The sequence below is a fragment of the Sciurus vulgaris genome (genome assembly GCF_902686455.1).
Source record: "Sciurus vulgaris genome assembly, chromosome: 2".
Classification (NCBI taxonomy): Eukaryota; Metazoa; Chordata; class Mammalia; order Rodentia; family Sciuridae; genus Sciurus; species Sciurus vulgaris.
This window is the reverse complement of record NC_136462.1, coordinates 104,028,241-104,044,783: the sequence shown is the minus strand read 5'-3', so window position 1 is coordinate 104,044,783 and position 16,543 is coordinate 104,028,241.

Here is a 16,543-nt window from a genome sequence, read left to right as displayed (position 1 = left end):
ACACAAAAAATAAGAACAATGCCCCACTTTAGTTTTTAGGAACAAGACAGTAGTGTCATTGCTTTCGCTGTGTCACCAAGACCATGACTACTAATAGTTGCCACATACTAAGTGTTGTGGCATTGAGTTAATCACTGGTCATGATTTAGTTCATCCTCCGGACAACACTCTGTGATAGAGAAGACCCTGATTTCCAGGTGAGGAAACTGAGTGTAAGGGATGTTAACTGGTCTAAGGCTGCATTGGCTGCTCAAGCTGATATTCACACCAACTCTTTCTGACTTCAAACCCTGAGCAGTAAATGTTGGTACCTGGTAATATGGGTATAAATCTAGTGTATGGATTTCTCCAACAAGTATTAGGCAATACTATCCACGACAATGCAAGCAGAATTAATAACACATGTAGTAAACATGGAAGTCTTTGTGAGAGAAGGACTCCAGCTTGGCTGACAGATGGAGATGTTATTGTATTCATCACTGACTACTGCACATCTGGAACAGAGGCTGGCCTTGAAATCAGATGTATTCCAGACGCGCACAGGTCCCCTGCCTCCCCCTTGGAAAAACCTTTGCTGGATCCTGCTGTGCCCTCCAGCTACGATCCTGTTCTCTCTTCCTTTTCCCTGCCAAACTTTCTGAATGAAAAATGGAGCCACTCATCATCCCATTTCCTCAACCCCACCCCCTGATCTCCTTTCCTCCCCCTGCTCTCCTGGAACCTTGAAGAGGTCACCAGTGAGCTACTCATTCCCAAATCCAGTGACATTTTCTCCATCTTCATTCTCTTGACCTTTCCAAGCATTTGATGCTGCCTGTCACTGTCTCAATCTCTCCATTCTGACTCTGCCTGGGGTGGGTCCACAGGCTCCATCAGTTGTCTCTACCATGACTCTTCAAAATATGGCCTCTGAGGACCAGGCTTTGCCCCTCTTCTTTCTCTATGTTGTGCTTTCTTGTAATGATGTCTCCTATTTTTTGCTGCTTCAACTATCATCTCTGAGAAGAAGACATCTAAGAGGGGTTCAGAGGAAAGAGAATGGAATTCAAACTCTGACCATCCCTCCCTAACCCAGCTGGAAGGTCCTAGGTAAGTCCTTGACTTTTCTGAGTCTCACTTTCCTGGTCAGTAAATTAAGGAGGGCAATAGCTCCTACACAGGGTTCACAGGACTCTCACCTTAGATAATAGATGTGAACATCCTATAGAAACCACCAAGTGCTGTAAAAGTATCAGTTATTGCTATTACCATTATTCATTTAATTTCCTTACAACCAGAGATCCCAATATTTATTCTTAGAGGTAATCATATGTTCCAAGTAGCAGACATTAACAACTTCCAGCACACATGATCTGTAGGAATAATTCACAGCTCTGAACCATGCCTTAGAAGAACATTTCCAACAGTCTAAATGCACTTATTGCTACAGGAAATTTAATTTTTTCTGTCACAAATTTGAAGACTGCTTTGAAAGGTGCACTTTCAGGAACATGAGAGCTTTGTTTGGGAGCTGCAGGTCCAATGTCAGCATGATCTTAAGGGAAACCTTGGTCATGGTGAAGTCTGTCTGGACAGAGACCGTACACCAACTCCACCCAGTAGCCCCCTTTCCTCAATGGAGCAGGAGACCACTCCACCCACTCACCATTATGTTATTTTCTGAACTTCTGCTCTAAAAATAGTTCTCACCAGCTTTTCACAATATTTGGAGCATGACTCCCCAAATCCCAACAGTGCCATTCCCATCCAAAGGTGCAGAAATATTTTGAGTTCTCATGAAAATGAATCAATATACATCTAATTGAGCAGACCTCAAAAACTTTGAGCCTGGCCTCCTGCCAAAGAGTTCTGCTACTTCTCAAGCTCAATGCCCATGTTGCTGATAACCTTCTCACTCTTCAACCTTCCAATTGCTCTTTACCCAGCCTTAGTTCACCAAGATAAGAGTGTTTCAGTCTCAAAGATAGAGACTTAGGTTCAGATCCTGGCTTGGGGTCCTCATTAGCTGGATTACTTTGGGCAATTCATTAAACCTCTCTCAAGCCTCAGCCTGCTCATTTATAAAATGAGGACAGTTATTTATTGATTCGTGTCTCCCCACCCAAAAAAAAAAAAAAAAAAAATTACATATTGAAGTCCTAAAACCCAGTAACTCAGAATGTGACCTTATTTGGAAATGGGATGGTTGGTCACAGGTGTAATTAGCTGAGTGACTACTAGAGGCGAGTGGGCCCCCAGTGCAATACAACTCTTGTCTGCATAAGAAAACCATGTGAAGACAAGCAGACCACCATGCAAAGACAGGGGCAGAGACTAGAGGGAGGCATCCACAGGCCACGGAATGCCAAGGCTTGTCAGTGCCTAGAAGCTAGAGAGAGCCACGGAGCAGATTCTCCCTAAGAACCCTCAGAAGGGACAACCCAGGTGACACCTTGTTCTAAGACTTCTAGCCTGTGGAACCAAGGCGATGAACTTCTGTTGTTTAAACCACCCAGCTTGTGGTACTTTGTCATTATGAAACTAATATAAGAGCAAAACCTTTAGTGTTGGCCCTGATCTTCTCCCCACCTTGCCCCAAGCTCCATCCTGATCCCTTCTTTTCCCGATTCCTATTCCATACTGGGGATTGAACCCCGGGGTGTTCTACAAATGAGTTACTCCCCCAGCCCTTTTGTTTTCTTTTGTTATTTGATTGTTTGTTTGCTTTTCTTTCTTTTCCTTTTATTTATTTATTTTTTTTGAGACAGGCTTTCACTAAGTTGCTGAGTTGCTGAGGCTGACCTCAAACTTGCTATCCTCCTGCTTCAGCCTCTCATGTCACTGAGATTACAGGCATGCACCACCCCACCCAGTCCCTGATCTCTTCTTTACTCCTCAAAATTCAGCAGGTACCTTGGATGCCAGAGCCATGGCCCAAGCTCCCAGGGGCACATGCTCTCCCTGCTCCTCAACCTCAGTCACCAGGTGTCTATCACCATGAACAGAGGGCAATCCCTGGAACTCCTTTCATCCTTCACCCTATTTCCTCTCTCCATTAACATTTGATTCTTCAAGTGTATAACCCAAATCGACAGTGAGCTTAAGATTATTTTCTTTGTTATATATCTATTGTCTCCTCCAGTTGCTACCTTTCTAGTCTTTAAAACACTAAGGACAACAATAAGTTTAAACACACACACACACACACACACACACACACACACAGATTTGTGGGGCTGTGGGTGTAGCTCAGTGGCTCAGTGGAAGAGCATTTGCCTAGCATGTACAAGGCCCTGCGTTCAATCCCAGCACTGCAATTTAAAGGATTTTTGTTTTTGTTTTCATTCTCCATCTTTTTAAGAATAGACAGTAATAGTTCTTTCTTACCCAACATTTGCCTTTTCTTTTTTAAAAAAATATTTCTTTTTAGTTGTTGATGGATCTTTATTTTCTTAATCTATTTATATGCAGTGCTGAGAATCAAACCTAGTGCCTCTCACATGGTGAGGTAAGCGCTCCACCACTGAGTCACCACCTTAGCCCAAGGTTTGCCCTTTCTTTCTTTCTCTTTTTTTTTTTTTTTTTTTTTTTTTTTTTTTTTGCAGCACTGGGAATTGAACCCAGGGCCTTGTGCTTGCAAGGCAAGCACTCTACCAACTGAGCTATATCCCTAGCCTTCCAACATTTGCCCTTTCTAGAAGTTAATTTATTCTTCTCCCTGCCCTCTTCTCTCTTCTGCTGCCAAACTTTGCAAACAGGAACATCTGATGGGGAGGTAGATACTATTGGTTCTGTACACCTCACAACCATCCTTTCTCCATAGAGTGGCCCCAACCCAGAGGGGTGAGCCCCAAAGGCTATAGCCATACTATGTGACCCTGTGACCTTGGCCATTACTGATTGATCTAAGGGTGAATAATCCACCCTCAGGCCCCTCCTGAGAATGTGAGGTATGGAGTAGAGAGAAGGGGAGGTTGGCCCATGTCATTACTGTCACATCAAGGAAGGGACTCCAGAGAGAAGGTCTCTCTCACTGCACAGGGATCCAGAACTGCCCCAGTCTTTTCCTTTCCTAATCTAGGTCATTTGGTTCTTTCTTATTCCAAAATAGATCCTAACGAGACTTCTACCTTCTGAATTAGAAGTCTTCCCTCTCACTCACACGAGAAAAAAATGCTGAACAAAGGAAAGTCAATAACTCTTCTTAGAGCCATGAGAGAACTGAGGACTCAGGGTATAAACTACTGCCCCCAAAATTGAAGAGCTGGGCAAGAGGATACAGAGAAGCACAACTCCCTAGATTAGCAGCCCAGGAGCAGCAAATTCCATGGGAACCAATTGCATGTTCCTTTTACCCAGTACATCATACCCAACTTCCAACAAAATAGATTTGCATTTTGCTCAACCCTAATGAACACACCCTGTTCATTTATATATCCTTTCACATGTTCAGTAACTATTGATGCCTACTAAATGAAAGGTTTTATGCTAACCTCTCAGAAATATGAAAAGAGAATTAGTGCTTTCCTGGGGCTTGCAACCTTATGGAAACAGATTTATAAAAATAACTCTAAATATGAGTTTGATTGTGGTCTTCTGCTTTGGGAAGTTAAGTTTGGAAAAGCTTTATAAAATCATGACATTCGAAATGTTTCTAAGAGGACTTCAGCAGATATAGATGGGAATGGAAGAAGTTTATCCTTAGCCAGGAAACAGAAGCATGAGCCCAAGAGTGGAAGGAAAGGGCCTGTTGGAAGAGCTGCCACTCATTCACTTCCCTGTACAAAGAACTGGGGGCCAGAACGTGATGGGTTAGTCAGCTTTTTTGCTGCTGCGACTTAAAGACCAACCAGAACAATTGTAGAGGAGGAAAAGTTTATTTGAGAGTTCATGGTTTCAGAGGTCTCAGTACATAGACAACTGGCTCCATTCCCCAGGGCTCCAGGTGAGGCAGAACATCATGGTGGAAAAGTGTGGTGGAGGGAAGCAGCTCACATGATGATCAGGAAGCAGAGAGAGAGGGAGACGCCACTCGCCAGATACAAAATATATACCCCAAAGGCACACCCCCAACGCCCACCTCCTCCTACCATACTTGACCTGCCTTCAGTTACCACTCAGTTAATCCCAGTAGAGGATTAAGTCACTGATTGTGTTAAGTCTCTCACCACCCAATCATCTGTCCTCTAAACCTTCTTGCATTGTCTCACCCATGAAGCTTTTGGGCGACACCTCACATCCAAACCATAACAGATGAAGAGTACTCAGAAAGCTGAGGCAGGACCATGACAAGTTTGAGGCCAGCCTGGGCAATTCAGTGAGAACCTGTCACAAATAAAATATGGGAAGGGCTGGGGGTGTAGCTCAGCAGTAGAGCACCCTGGGTTCGATCCTCAGTACCACAAAATAAATAAATAAATAGATAAAAAGAAAAAAGAAAGGCAGAAAGAAAGGAAGAAAGAAAGAAAGAAAGAAAGAAAGAAAGAAAGAAAGAAAGAAAGAAAGAAAGAAAGAAAGAAAGAAAAGAAGGAAGGAAGGAAGGAAGGAAGGAAGGAAGGAAGGAAGGAAGGAAGGAAGGAAGGAAGGAAGGAAGGAAGGAAGGAGAGAAGAGAATGAAGGTTTGTGGCCTTGGCATCATGGGATTATAGATTGGATTAAAATCCATCTGGTTACTTGCATAAAATAGAAATGGAAAGAAAAAAGACTTGTTAGGAAAGTCAGTGCAGCAAACCAAAGAATTACTAAAAACTCAAAGTAGAGAGAGGCTGTGGTAAAGAGGGGAGAGGAGCGCAAGCTCTCTGAGAGGTAGGCGGGCGGTGTGTGTTCATTACCGAGATGTGTGTGAACAGGAAGACAAAAGGAGGCAGAAGGTGTGGTACCTCCAGTGGTCCTCTTCTTTGCCCTCACCTCCTGCTTGGGCCTGGTCATCTGCTGCCCTTTGCCATCTCAGAGCGACCCTTCTCCATCCTGACACCCACACTTCTCTGAGTCTCTGTGACTGGATGGTCTGTGCGCAGGAAGACATGGGTCCCCAGATCATCTTAAGGAAAGCATCCTGGGCACATGACACTGTGCCACATGCCTCCCCAGCATCCTTCCACAAGGAGAGGTGGTGCAAGTGAGCATCAAGCATACTGCACAGCCTTAAAAAGAAAGAAAGAAGCCAGGCACAGTGGTGCATACCTGCAATCCCAGTGATTCTGGAGGCTGAGGCAAGAGGATTGCAAGTAGAAAGCCAACCTCAGCAAAAATGAGGCACTGAGCAACTCAGTGAGACCCTGTCTCTAAATAAAATACAAAATAGGGCTGGGGATGTGGCTCAGTGGTTTAGTCCCCCTGAGTTCAGTCTCTAGTAACCCCCTCAAAAAGAAAGAAAGAGAGAAAGGGAGGAAGGAAGGAAGGAAGGGAGGAAGGAAGGAAGGAAGGAAGGAAGGAAGGAAGGTAGGAAGGAGGGAAGGAAGGGAGGGAAGGAGGGAGGAAGGAAGGAAAGAAGAAAAGAAACTGCTTAGAAACTTCTGGAATCATGTTGCTATGATTTAGATATGAGGGGTCCCCCAAAAGCTCATGTGTAAGACAATGCAAGAATTTTCAGAGGTGAAACAATTGGGTTGTGAGAGCCTTAACCTACTCAGTGTATTAATCCACTGAAAGGGGATTAACGGAGGTAACTGTAAGCAGGGAGGTTGTGGCTGGAGGAGGCAGGTCAAGGTGGTGGGCCTTTGGAGTTTATATTTTGTCCCTGGTGAGCAGAGCTCTCTCTTTGCTTGCTGGATGCCATCTCCTGAGCTGCTTTTCTCCTCTACACTCTTCTAATGTGATGTTGTGCTCATCTAGGGCCGTCTATGGATGGAGACCTCTGAAACCGTGAGCCCCAGATAAACTTTTCTTCCTTTGAAATTGTTTTTGTCAGGTCTTTCTGTCACAGCAGTGAAAAAACTGACTAAAACACATGTGGAAGGGGAGAAGTGGGCAGCCTGGCCTCTTGCTCTGTAAGAAGGGAATGGCGTGGGTTGACTCTAGGAAAGGGCGTGGGCTTTAGTTAAGCCTTTTTCTTCAGCCCCTGCTTTCAGCATACACCTTTCTCCCCACTCCAAACCCTGTTCTGTTACCCTACGTGCATATGTTGCATGTTGGTCACGTCCCTACTGAGTCAGAGATTTTCCAAAGTGAAAGTGATCTTGGATCAGAGTCCAGGCCCTTGCTTCAGAAATGAGGAAAATAGAGACTGAAGGAATTAAGAAAGCTGTCAAAGGCCAAGCAACTGTTCTTTAGTTGTCACTAACACAGGCAAGTAGCCCCAAGCAAGTAACTCAATCTCCAGCCTGTGTCTTCATCTGTAAATGGAAGTTAAAATTGTGCTTATTTCATAGGATTTGTGGCCAGGATTAAATAAAGGCAAAGTTCTTGGAACAATATCTGGAACATCCAACAGGTGTTCATTCCTATTGTTGGCTGCTCAGATACCATTGTCATTTTGTCACTTCTAACTTTGAATGTATATCTCTTCCTTCATTCAGTCCATATTTACTCTCTACTGTGCACCAGGCACTGAGCTAAGTGTGTGCTGGGGATGGATTCAGCCCTGCTCTCAGATTCTTCACAGGTCAGTGGTCACCTGCATAAAGTGAGCCTGGAGAAAGAGCTACCACAGGCTGCAGGCAACTGGAAAGCTTTCAAGAGAAGACATCAGACATCTGATCTTCTTTAAGGATGAGTTTGCCGGCTTGCGAAGAGAAGGGGGAGAATCTCAGGCCTGTGACCTCAAGAAGCAGCCTGGCAAAGGCATAGAGCAGAGAAGGGTATAGCAAAGGAAGGCAGTGGTGGGAAAAGAGGCTACAGAGGGAGCCTGGGGCAGAATGCACACGGTTCTTAGAACTAAATCACAAGCTTCCTGTCTGTCCCCTACCGGTCATTAGCACAGTGGTTAATTAAAAAAAAAAAAAATCGATTGATTTATTTCTCCCCTTTAACATGCATGGAGAAACTGGATTCACTCTCAGCTTTGGTTGTCAACATGTTTTTGATTGCCAAGTCTACTTTTCTAGTTCTCTATTCTCTTCCACTAGCCCCATATCACCAAATGCCCATGTAGCTGAAATACTAAAGATTCCCCCACCCCAGAATTTCTTCTCTCTCCACTCTTACTTCAGCTAGACCAGAGGACACTTGGTGCCTTCAAAGTCGGGGGAAGTCTTTTAACGTAAGTCCAAGCTTTGGAGGGGCCTTCAGGACACAGGAAACACACACACACACACACACACACACACACACACACACACACACACACATAAACCTCAGTGCAGGAATCAGAACAAGTTTCCCATTTTTGGACCAAGATGAAGGTTTTCTGCTTTGGAAGGAGGAGGAAAGTCCAGGCTGGGGAAGAACACAGTGATAAAAATCATTATCAGATAACTTGCTGAGAAAGGAGGCCTGTGAGGTCTGTCTTATCTGACAGGCCTGGGGCTGTGCGTAGGAAATGACAACAGAACAACAGAGGGACCTGGGGAACTGAGAGCGGAAAACATGTGTGCCCTCCGGGACACCCCAGAGGCAGCATGGCCCAGAGCAGAGGTGACTGTGTCAGTGTCCACCCAGCACCAGGGCAGGAGGAAGAGCTCCCTTGAACTGAGATGCCCAGGGAAGTATCAAAGAAAAAGGAATAGATCAGGCTTGAGCTGTGAAGATTGAAGACTACATGGGCCCTCTAGAACTTTTGTATAGACATAGGGGAAAGCAAGAGAGACCCTTAACTAACTACTATTAATATTCTTTCAACCCAAGAGAATAGAACTTATAGAAAAGTAAATTTATAGCTGGGCGTGATGGTGCCCATCTGTAATCCCAGTGACTCAGGAGACTGAAGCAGAAGGATCGGAAGTTCAAGAGTAGCCTCAGCAACTTAGCAAGGCCTTCAACAACTTAGATCCAGCCTCAAAATAAAAAAATAAAAAAATTAAAACCATTGTGTCTCAATGGTTGAGCTCTCCTGGGTTCAATCCCTGGTACCAAAAAGAAAAAAAAAAAAAAAAAAGTAAATTATTTTTTATACATCTGTGGCTTGGGGTTACCATTAACACCTACATAAAAAATTTTAGATGTAGTGAATTTTAAACTCAGCATATGCCATATTATTTTCTAATAAGTATTTTTTGGGCACTCACTAAGCACAAGGTATCCAGTGTGGGTCCAGTGGGGAGTCAGACACACAAATATGTGCATGGTCAGAGTACAAGCCACATGCTCTGAGCACACCCAGGAAACATTTGAGCATACTGATTACAGGTGGGAAAAACCTTTAGGAAGTGGGTGGCATTTGGCATTGGGTAGGAAATTGCTAGGGAAACAGAAGTGCTTTTTGGCTATTGAGGAAGTTGGCTGAGCTTGGAGCACAAGGCTGAAAGGAAGGGTCAGTGTACCATGGCCCAGTCTCACGCTAGACCCTGGGACCTCCATTCTCCAAATCTTTAGGGTCATGTTTAAGTGGTTTCTACCTCCCCATTTTCATAGTGAAACATTCTTCAACTCTTGCTTTTATGGATCTAGATTTCATATAACTCTAAAATAGCAATAAATAACATTTAAAAATGAAAAAGCAGCTGTCATTTAAGGAGCTGCCATAGTACTAAGCTTTCACCTAAATTATCTTCTTTATCTTTATAATAATCCTAAAAAAAATGATTACCTGTATAAGAGTTTTCTTTCCTTTTCCAACCTTTACCTAATCCTGATAATTATTAAATTATTATTAAGATTGTTCATGGCTGAGGTTGTGGCTCAGTGGTAGAGTGCTTGTCGAGCACACATGAGGCACTGGGTTCAATACTCAGCACTGCATATAAATAAATAAAGGTCCATGGACAACTAAAAAAATATACATTAAAAAAAAGAGGGCTGGGGAGATAGCTCAGTCGGTAGATTGCTTGCCTTGTAAGGATAAGGCCCTGGGTTCGATCCCCAGCACCAAAAAAAAAAAAAAAAAGATTATTCAACCTGTACATGATGGCTTATGCCAGTATAATCCCTGTGATTTGGGAGGTTGAAGAGGAAGGATTGCAAGTTTGAGGTCAGCCTCATCAACTTAGTGAATGAGATCTTGTCTCAAAATAAAAGAAATAAGCCAAGCATAATGGTATATACCTGGAATCCCAGCAGCTCAGGAGGCTGAGGCAGGAGAACTATGAGTTCAAAATCAGCCTAAGCAAATTCAAGGCTCTGAGCAACTCAGTGAGACTCTGTCTCTAAATAAAATACAAAATAGGGCTGGGGGTGTGACTCAGTGGTCGAATGCCCCTGAATTCAATCCCCGGTATCTAAAAATAAAATAAAATAAAAAGTTTTAAAAAAAAGAAAAAAGGGCTGGGGATGTAGCTCAGTGGTGCAGTGACTCTGGGTTTAATCCCCAGTAACAAACACACACACACACACACACACACACACACACACACACATGCACACACACAAACATACATACACAGAGATTTTTCAAGATTTTGTGTATCATCCAAGTGCCTAATGCCATATTTTCGTATCATTTTCTTAACAACAAATTTTTAAAATAAGCCTGCAAAATGATCTTGCCTTTAGTGTTTTTTTCCCTGCTATCTAGCTATTATTTTACCTCTCTTTCTTCCTCAGCTTGATTTTCAAACTAAAATTTAATTGTATAAGAACTCACTCACTCCTTCCTACCTGTCTGCATTTTAACCATTTGTGGCCTTCTCTAGGATTTTATTCAAGCTGTTTTCTCTCCTCTCTTTCTGGTAGACTGTCCACCCTGCCCTGTACTGCCCGACCCCACCTCTGTCCCTTAGCAAGATCTGTTCACTAAATCATACCCATTCTTCAAGACCGAGTTAAAATGCTACCTCCTTCAGGAAGCTTGCTGAGAGTCTTCCCATTGGAATAACTCCCTTCTTCCTAATTCCCACAAAGCACTCCTTTTATATCTTTTATAAAGTTGGGTTTAAGTTCTATATATTTTTTTCTTTCTTTCCTTCCTCTCCCACTGATGCTGGACCTAACTCTCATATCTCTTGTGTCTTATGCATCTCTATTCCTCACATGACAGAATTTTGCACATGCAAATATTTGATGGATTGAGTCAGAAGGAGACAAATCTGAATTTTTCAATCAGGTTCTCAGGGTCCTCCCTTCCTACATTCTGTTCCTTCACCATATATACTAGATTTTTGTGGGGCTGTGATCATTAACACAATCATTTCCTCTTCTTTCCCTGGTTATTTTCTCCTAAATCAGAGACGGAAGGAACTAGATGAGCATCTGGCAGCCAGAACTGCCCATGTACTGCAGAGTCCTCAACAGGTCACACCATGGAGAGCATGGCGAGGGGTGGGAGGAGGCTCTGGACCACAAGCCATTGGCAGCCTGCTGTGGGGCACCCTGAAGCTGCAGACAACTGTGGTTTCAGGGAGCCGAGTTCACTGTAGCTGGAAGCCTGGAAAACATTCCAGTCAAGACCCAGATTCTATCACATTTTCCAAAGAGAGGAAATACAGAGCAGAAAGGATTCATGGTGAGGTCTTGCTGATTTCCTTTTCAAATTGATGGAGAGAGGTTAATAAGGAGGAAATGTCCCTGAGTCAATTAAGGTACATCTGAGCAAGTCACTGAATTACTCTGTTTAAAAGATGTCAGTCTAAATGTGTCAGTTTAAATGTTCAGAAGGGGAGAAGACAAAAGCTTTAATAAGTAATCATTGTGCAAAGTACTGTTGTAAAGTGGTGAAGCTTGTGTAATATACAGTAATATGGAAGTTACATGCCAAAGAAACCAAATACAACCATGTGCTGAGCATGCACTATGAGCAAGGGATTGTTATGAATTTCTTAAGTAGTTTGAGGCTAAAAGCAAAGAGTCAATAGCTGGAGTAGGTGCCTCAAATGTATTTTCCACTTTGTGCAGTGCCAGTAATTACACATGGAGAAACAAGAGTAATATAGAGCCTCTATTCCTAAAGAGATACAGATATCATAGGAAACAGAATTTAGGTTGTTTATAGTTTTTAATTAGTCAGAAATAACAACAAAAGCATAGATATTATTTAATTATCCAATTTAATAAGAAGCACTAATATGTAGTTCAAATTTCTCATTTTCATAATGGGAAAAAAGTTGGTCCCAAGGGCTGGGGATATAGCTCAGCTGGTAGAGTGCTTGCCTTATAAGCACAAGGCCCTGGGTTCAATCCCCAGCACCACAAAAAAAAAAAAAAAAAAAAAATTGGTCCCAAAAAGTTTGAATGACTTGCTTAAAGTCATCAAAGATACTGATTCTGACATTCATAAACACAGAGGAGCCAAAGAGAAAGAAACAATATCAAGACCCGAAGGTCATATCTTCATTAAACAATTCTTACAGATTGCAAGGATAAGGAGAGTCTTCCTCTCTCGTCTTCCTGACTCCATTCTGCCATCCTGCCAAACGGGAAGCAGTTCAAACCACAGCATCTGGTCAACCATGTGCCCTTAGGCTGGGAAGGTCAGCCCATGAGTCAGATTTCAAATCATGGTGGGTTTTGAAAACAGCCAGGCAGGGTAAGACCAGAAAGAAGAGAAGGAGGTCGGAAAGTTGAAGCCTTTTAAAAACTCTCCACAAAAGGCAAAGAGTTCTCCTCCACCAATCCTGACCTCTACTGACCTCATGACCTTGTTACCTAAGGTCAGCTTAACACTTTAGAAATGGTCCTGGCAGGCTCTGAAATCTCTGTCACTCACAACTAACAAATATGCCTTTAAAAGGGTTACCTTTGGGCCAGAAACTGGCAGATTCTTTCTTTTCAATACATATTACCCAAAAGTCTCTGTGGTTTCTATTAATTAATTTGAAACCATTTTCACTAACACAAAGTGCTACCTTTTTGTTTTGTTTTGTTTTGTTTTGTTTTGTTTTTGCAGTACTGGGGATATTGAACACAGGGATGCTGTACCACTGAGCTATATCCTCAGTCCTTTTTATTTTTATTTTGAGACAAATTCTCACTAAGTTGCTAAGGCTGGCCTCAAACTTGTGATCCTCCTACCTCAGTCTCCCAAGTTACTGGGATTATGGATATGCTCCACCACATCTGGCTGCAATAATTTTCACTAGTGTGAAGTTTTCCAGAGCATCTGTGTAACTACCCAGTTTGGGAAACTGAGTACATTTCATATGAATGCTCAGATCAAACACATATATACCTCTCCAATATTTCACACTGCTATCCAAAGAGGAAAGAGGAAAGAGCTAGAAATTTAAATTTAAGGGACCCAAATAAATTCTGTCTTTGGAGAAATTGTCAACAGTTTCTCTAGGGTATGGAAAGATGCTTAAAGAGAAAGAGAAGGGAGTCTAAATAAGGCAAATATTGTCCTCACTGATAATTTGTCACCAGGCAGTCAAATATTGGAAGATCAAGAGTGCATTATTTAGGGTCTCCAGGGACAAACAGACAATCAAAAAGGCAGCAGGTGTTCATGATATCAAAGTTTCAATTTTATCCAAAGCAAGAAAGCAATCAAAAGAAGTATTATACACAGTCCCCAGCCCTCAGATTCCTTATGGTTACTGTGAAGGTATCTTATTTCTCACAGGATTTAACAGATCAAGACTCTCTCAGCTGGTCTTCAAATTCAAATAAAGAACCATCCTTATAAGATTGTGGTTTGTTTCCAAGTGCTGATCCTCAGGCTTCATTCCTTAATTCAACTCAGCTCAACCACACTGTGCTGGATGATAGGAAATCAGAGCTAAATAAAGCATAACCCCTAACTGCAATGGGAAACTGTCCTGTCAATGAATGAGTGGAATGAAGGACAGTGTGAGTCAGAAGAGGACAGAGACAAAGCACACAGGAGTGTGGCAGGGTCAGGGAAATGGTTAGGAAAGAATTTGCATGAAGGTATGTCAGTGGGGCTTGCCTCCAATATGGCCCCAATTAGCCCCACCTCTTGGAATTCACACCTCTTACAGTCCCCCAGCATTGTGTCATAGTTAGTCTTCATGACCTGTACACTATGGTGGAAATGGTGTGTGACTTCTGAGGCTAGATCAGAAAAGACACTGCTGCTTCTGCTTTGCTCTCTTGGATCACTGTGCTAAGGGAAGCCCATAGCCATCTCCTGAAGACATGCAAGCAGCAGAAGAGAGCCCCATAGGGGAAGGAACTGAATCTACCACAAACAACTGAAAGAGTCACCTGGGAAGTGTATCCTCCAGGCTTAGTTAATGCTGCAGATGACATGCAGATGGCTGAATCTTCATTGCATCCTCATGAGAAACCACGAGTCAAGACACTCCTGAATGCAGGCAGAAGAGGAAGTTAGAATAAAGCAAAATGATACTTGGAGGCTGAGGCAGGAGGATTACAATTTTTTCTGCCCCCCTCCCCAGGACTGAACCCAGAGTGACTTTATCTAGCCACATCCCCAGCCCTTTTTATTTTTTATTTTGAGACAGAGTCTCACTAAGTTGCTGAGGCTGGTCTTGAACTTGCAATCCTCCTGCCTCAGCCTCCCAAATCACTGGGACTACAGGTATGTGCCATTGTGTCTGGCAGGATTACAAATTTGAGGTCAGCCTGGCCAATTTAGCAGGACCCTGTCTCAAACCTTAAGAATAAAGGGGAGAGAGTGTGGGGGAAGAGGACTAGAGATGTATGCACATCAATGACCGAGTGCTTACCTAGCAAATGTGAGGCCTGAGTTCAATCCCCAGTACCAGGGCTGGCAAGATGGAGAGGGGGAACAGAATAAAGCAATATGAGAACTTTCTGGCTTTGAAGATGGAGAGAGGGGCAACACAGAAGGACTTCAGCAACCTCTCAAAACTGGAAAGGAAAAGAAAACAAATTCTCCCTAGAGCATCCAGGAAGGAATGCAGCCCTGACACTTTGATTTTAGTCTAGTGAGACCCATGTCTGACTACTGAACAACGGTGCTGTAGAATGATAAATCTGTGTTGTTTTAAGCCACTATGTTTATGGTGGTTTGTTACAGCAGCCATAGAAAACTAATACAGCCACAGTAGCTTTCAGAATAAAAAATGTTTATGATTCTTTTAGGACACTATTGGGGGACATCGGCAGATAACCCAATACAGAATTTGATGCCTGGAATTGGGCTATTGCCAAAATAATCTATAAGATAAATTTGGACAAAAAAAAAAAAATGGGAGAAAACTAGAAAAATTTTTAAAGGAAAGTATTAGTAAAAAGCCTAAAGGACTCTAAAAACACTGATTGTTGAACCTAATAGTCTGTGAGGAAGCTGACAGATCTTTTTAAAAATTAGGACTATGTTATAGAAAACTAGAGGAAAGGTTATCCTTGTTATGTTTGGGCAGAAATTTTAAGCAACACTGTTGCCTGTGAAATAGAAAAGTAGTGAATGTATCTAATGAACTAAGTGATCTACCTAAAGAGATTCCAGGCTGAGTATTAAAGTTGCCACTCAGTTTCTCCTTTCTCCTTAGAGTGAAATGTGGGAGGAGAGAGAGAAGTACAAGAACTGTTAAACATAAAGTCTCAGGAATTATTTTGCTTGAAAATTATCAGCTTCTCCAGATGTCAGATAATGCTAAAACTAAGAAACGCTTCTGGGCAAAGGTAAAAATCAACGTACTCACAAGAGAACACAGTATATATAAAAAACAAAGCTCACTGTAGAATCCTTTGTTAGGATCTCATAAGGATTCAAGGCAGCACATCAGAGGACTTTTTGGTCTTAAAAAGTGGGTTTCTTTGGGGTGCTCAGGAGGGATGAATGTCTTTTGCGTGTTTCGCCATGAAACATAGAGGGCCAGAAGGCAGAACTTAGGTAGCCAGCTTCCTAGGTGATCTCCCAGGGACACTTGGTTCCTTGTGTTCTTATCTTTGTGTAGTACCATGTTAGTGTATCAGGGTTGGACTACATGACAAGTAAAATATGGCAGAAGTAATGTGTGTAACTTCTTTAGCTAGATCACTGTCACTTTTGCCTTGCTTTCTTGGCTCATACTGCTAATAAATTAAAAAATTAAACTAAACCAGGAACAATGGTGTATACCTGAGCTACTCAGGAGACCGAGGCAGGAGACTCTCTTTTAGGTCAGCTTGGACAATATAGTGAGGCCCCTGACTCAAATTAAAAAAAAAAAAAAAAAGAAAAGAAAAGAAAGAAAGAATTCTTTTTAAGGAAATAAGACCTATAGACACAAAGTAATTCTTATTTAGCTAAGAAATAGGGTAAGAGGATGAATGGCACTAGGAAACTAGTTACAAAAGGAGCAAATAAAAGAAAACACAAGTATGTCTCAGCTAGGTAGCATTCCACCACCCCAGGACTTGAAAATAATAATCACATTTGTTAAATGTTTAATATGTTCTTGGGAATGTGTATGTGTGTGTGTGTGTGTGTGAGAGAGAGAGAGAGAGAGAGAGAGAGAGAGAGAGAGAGAGAGAGAGAGAGAGAGAGAGAGAGAGAGAGAGAGAGAGATTTAATCCCTAAAACACTAAGAAATGCCATTATTATCCCCATTTCACTAAGAAACACAGCTAAGCTTCTAAAAGGTTGAGGGACATCCATGTG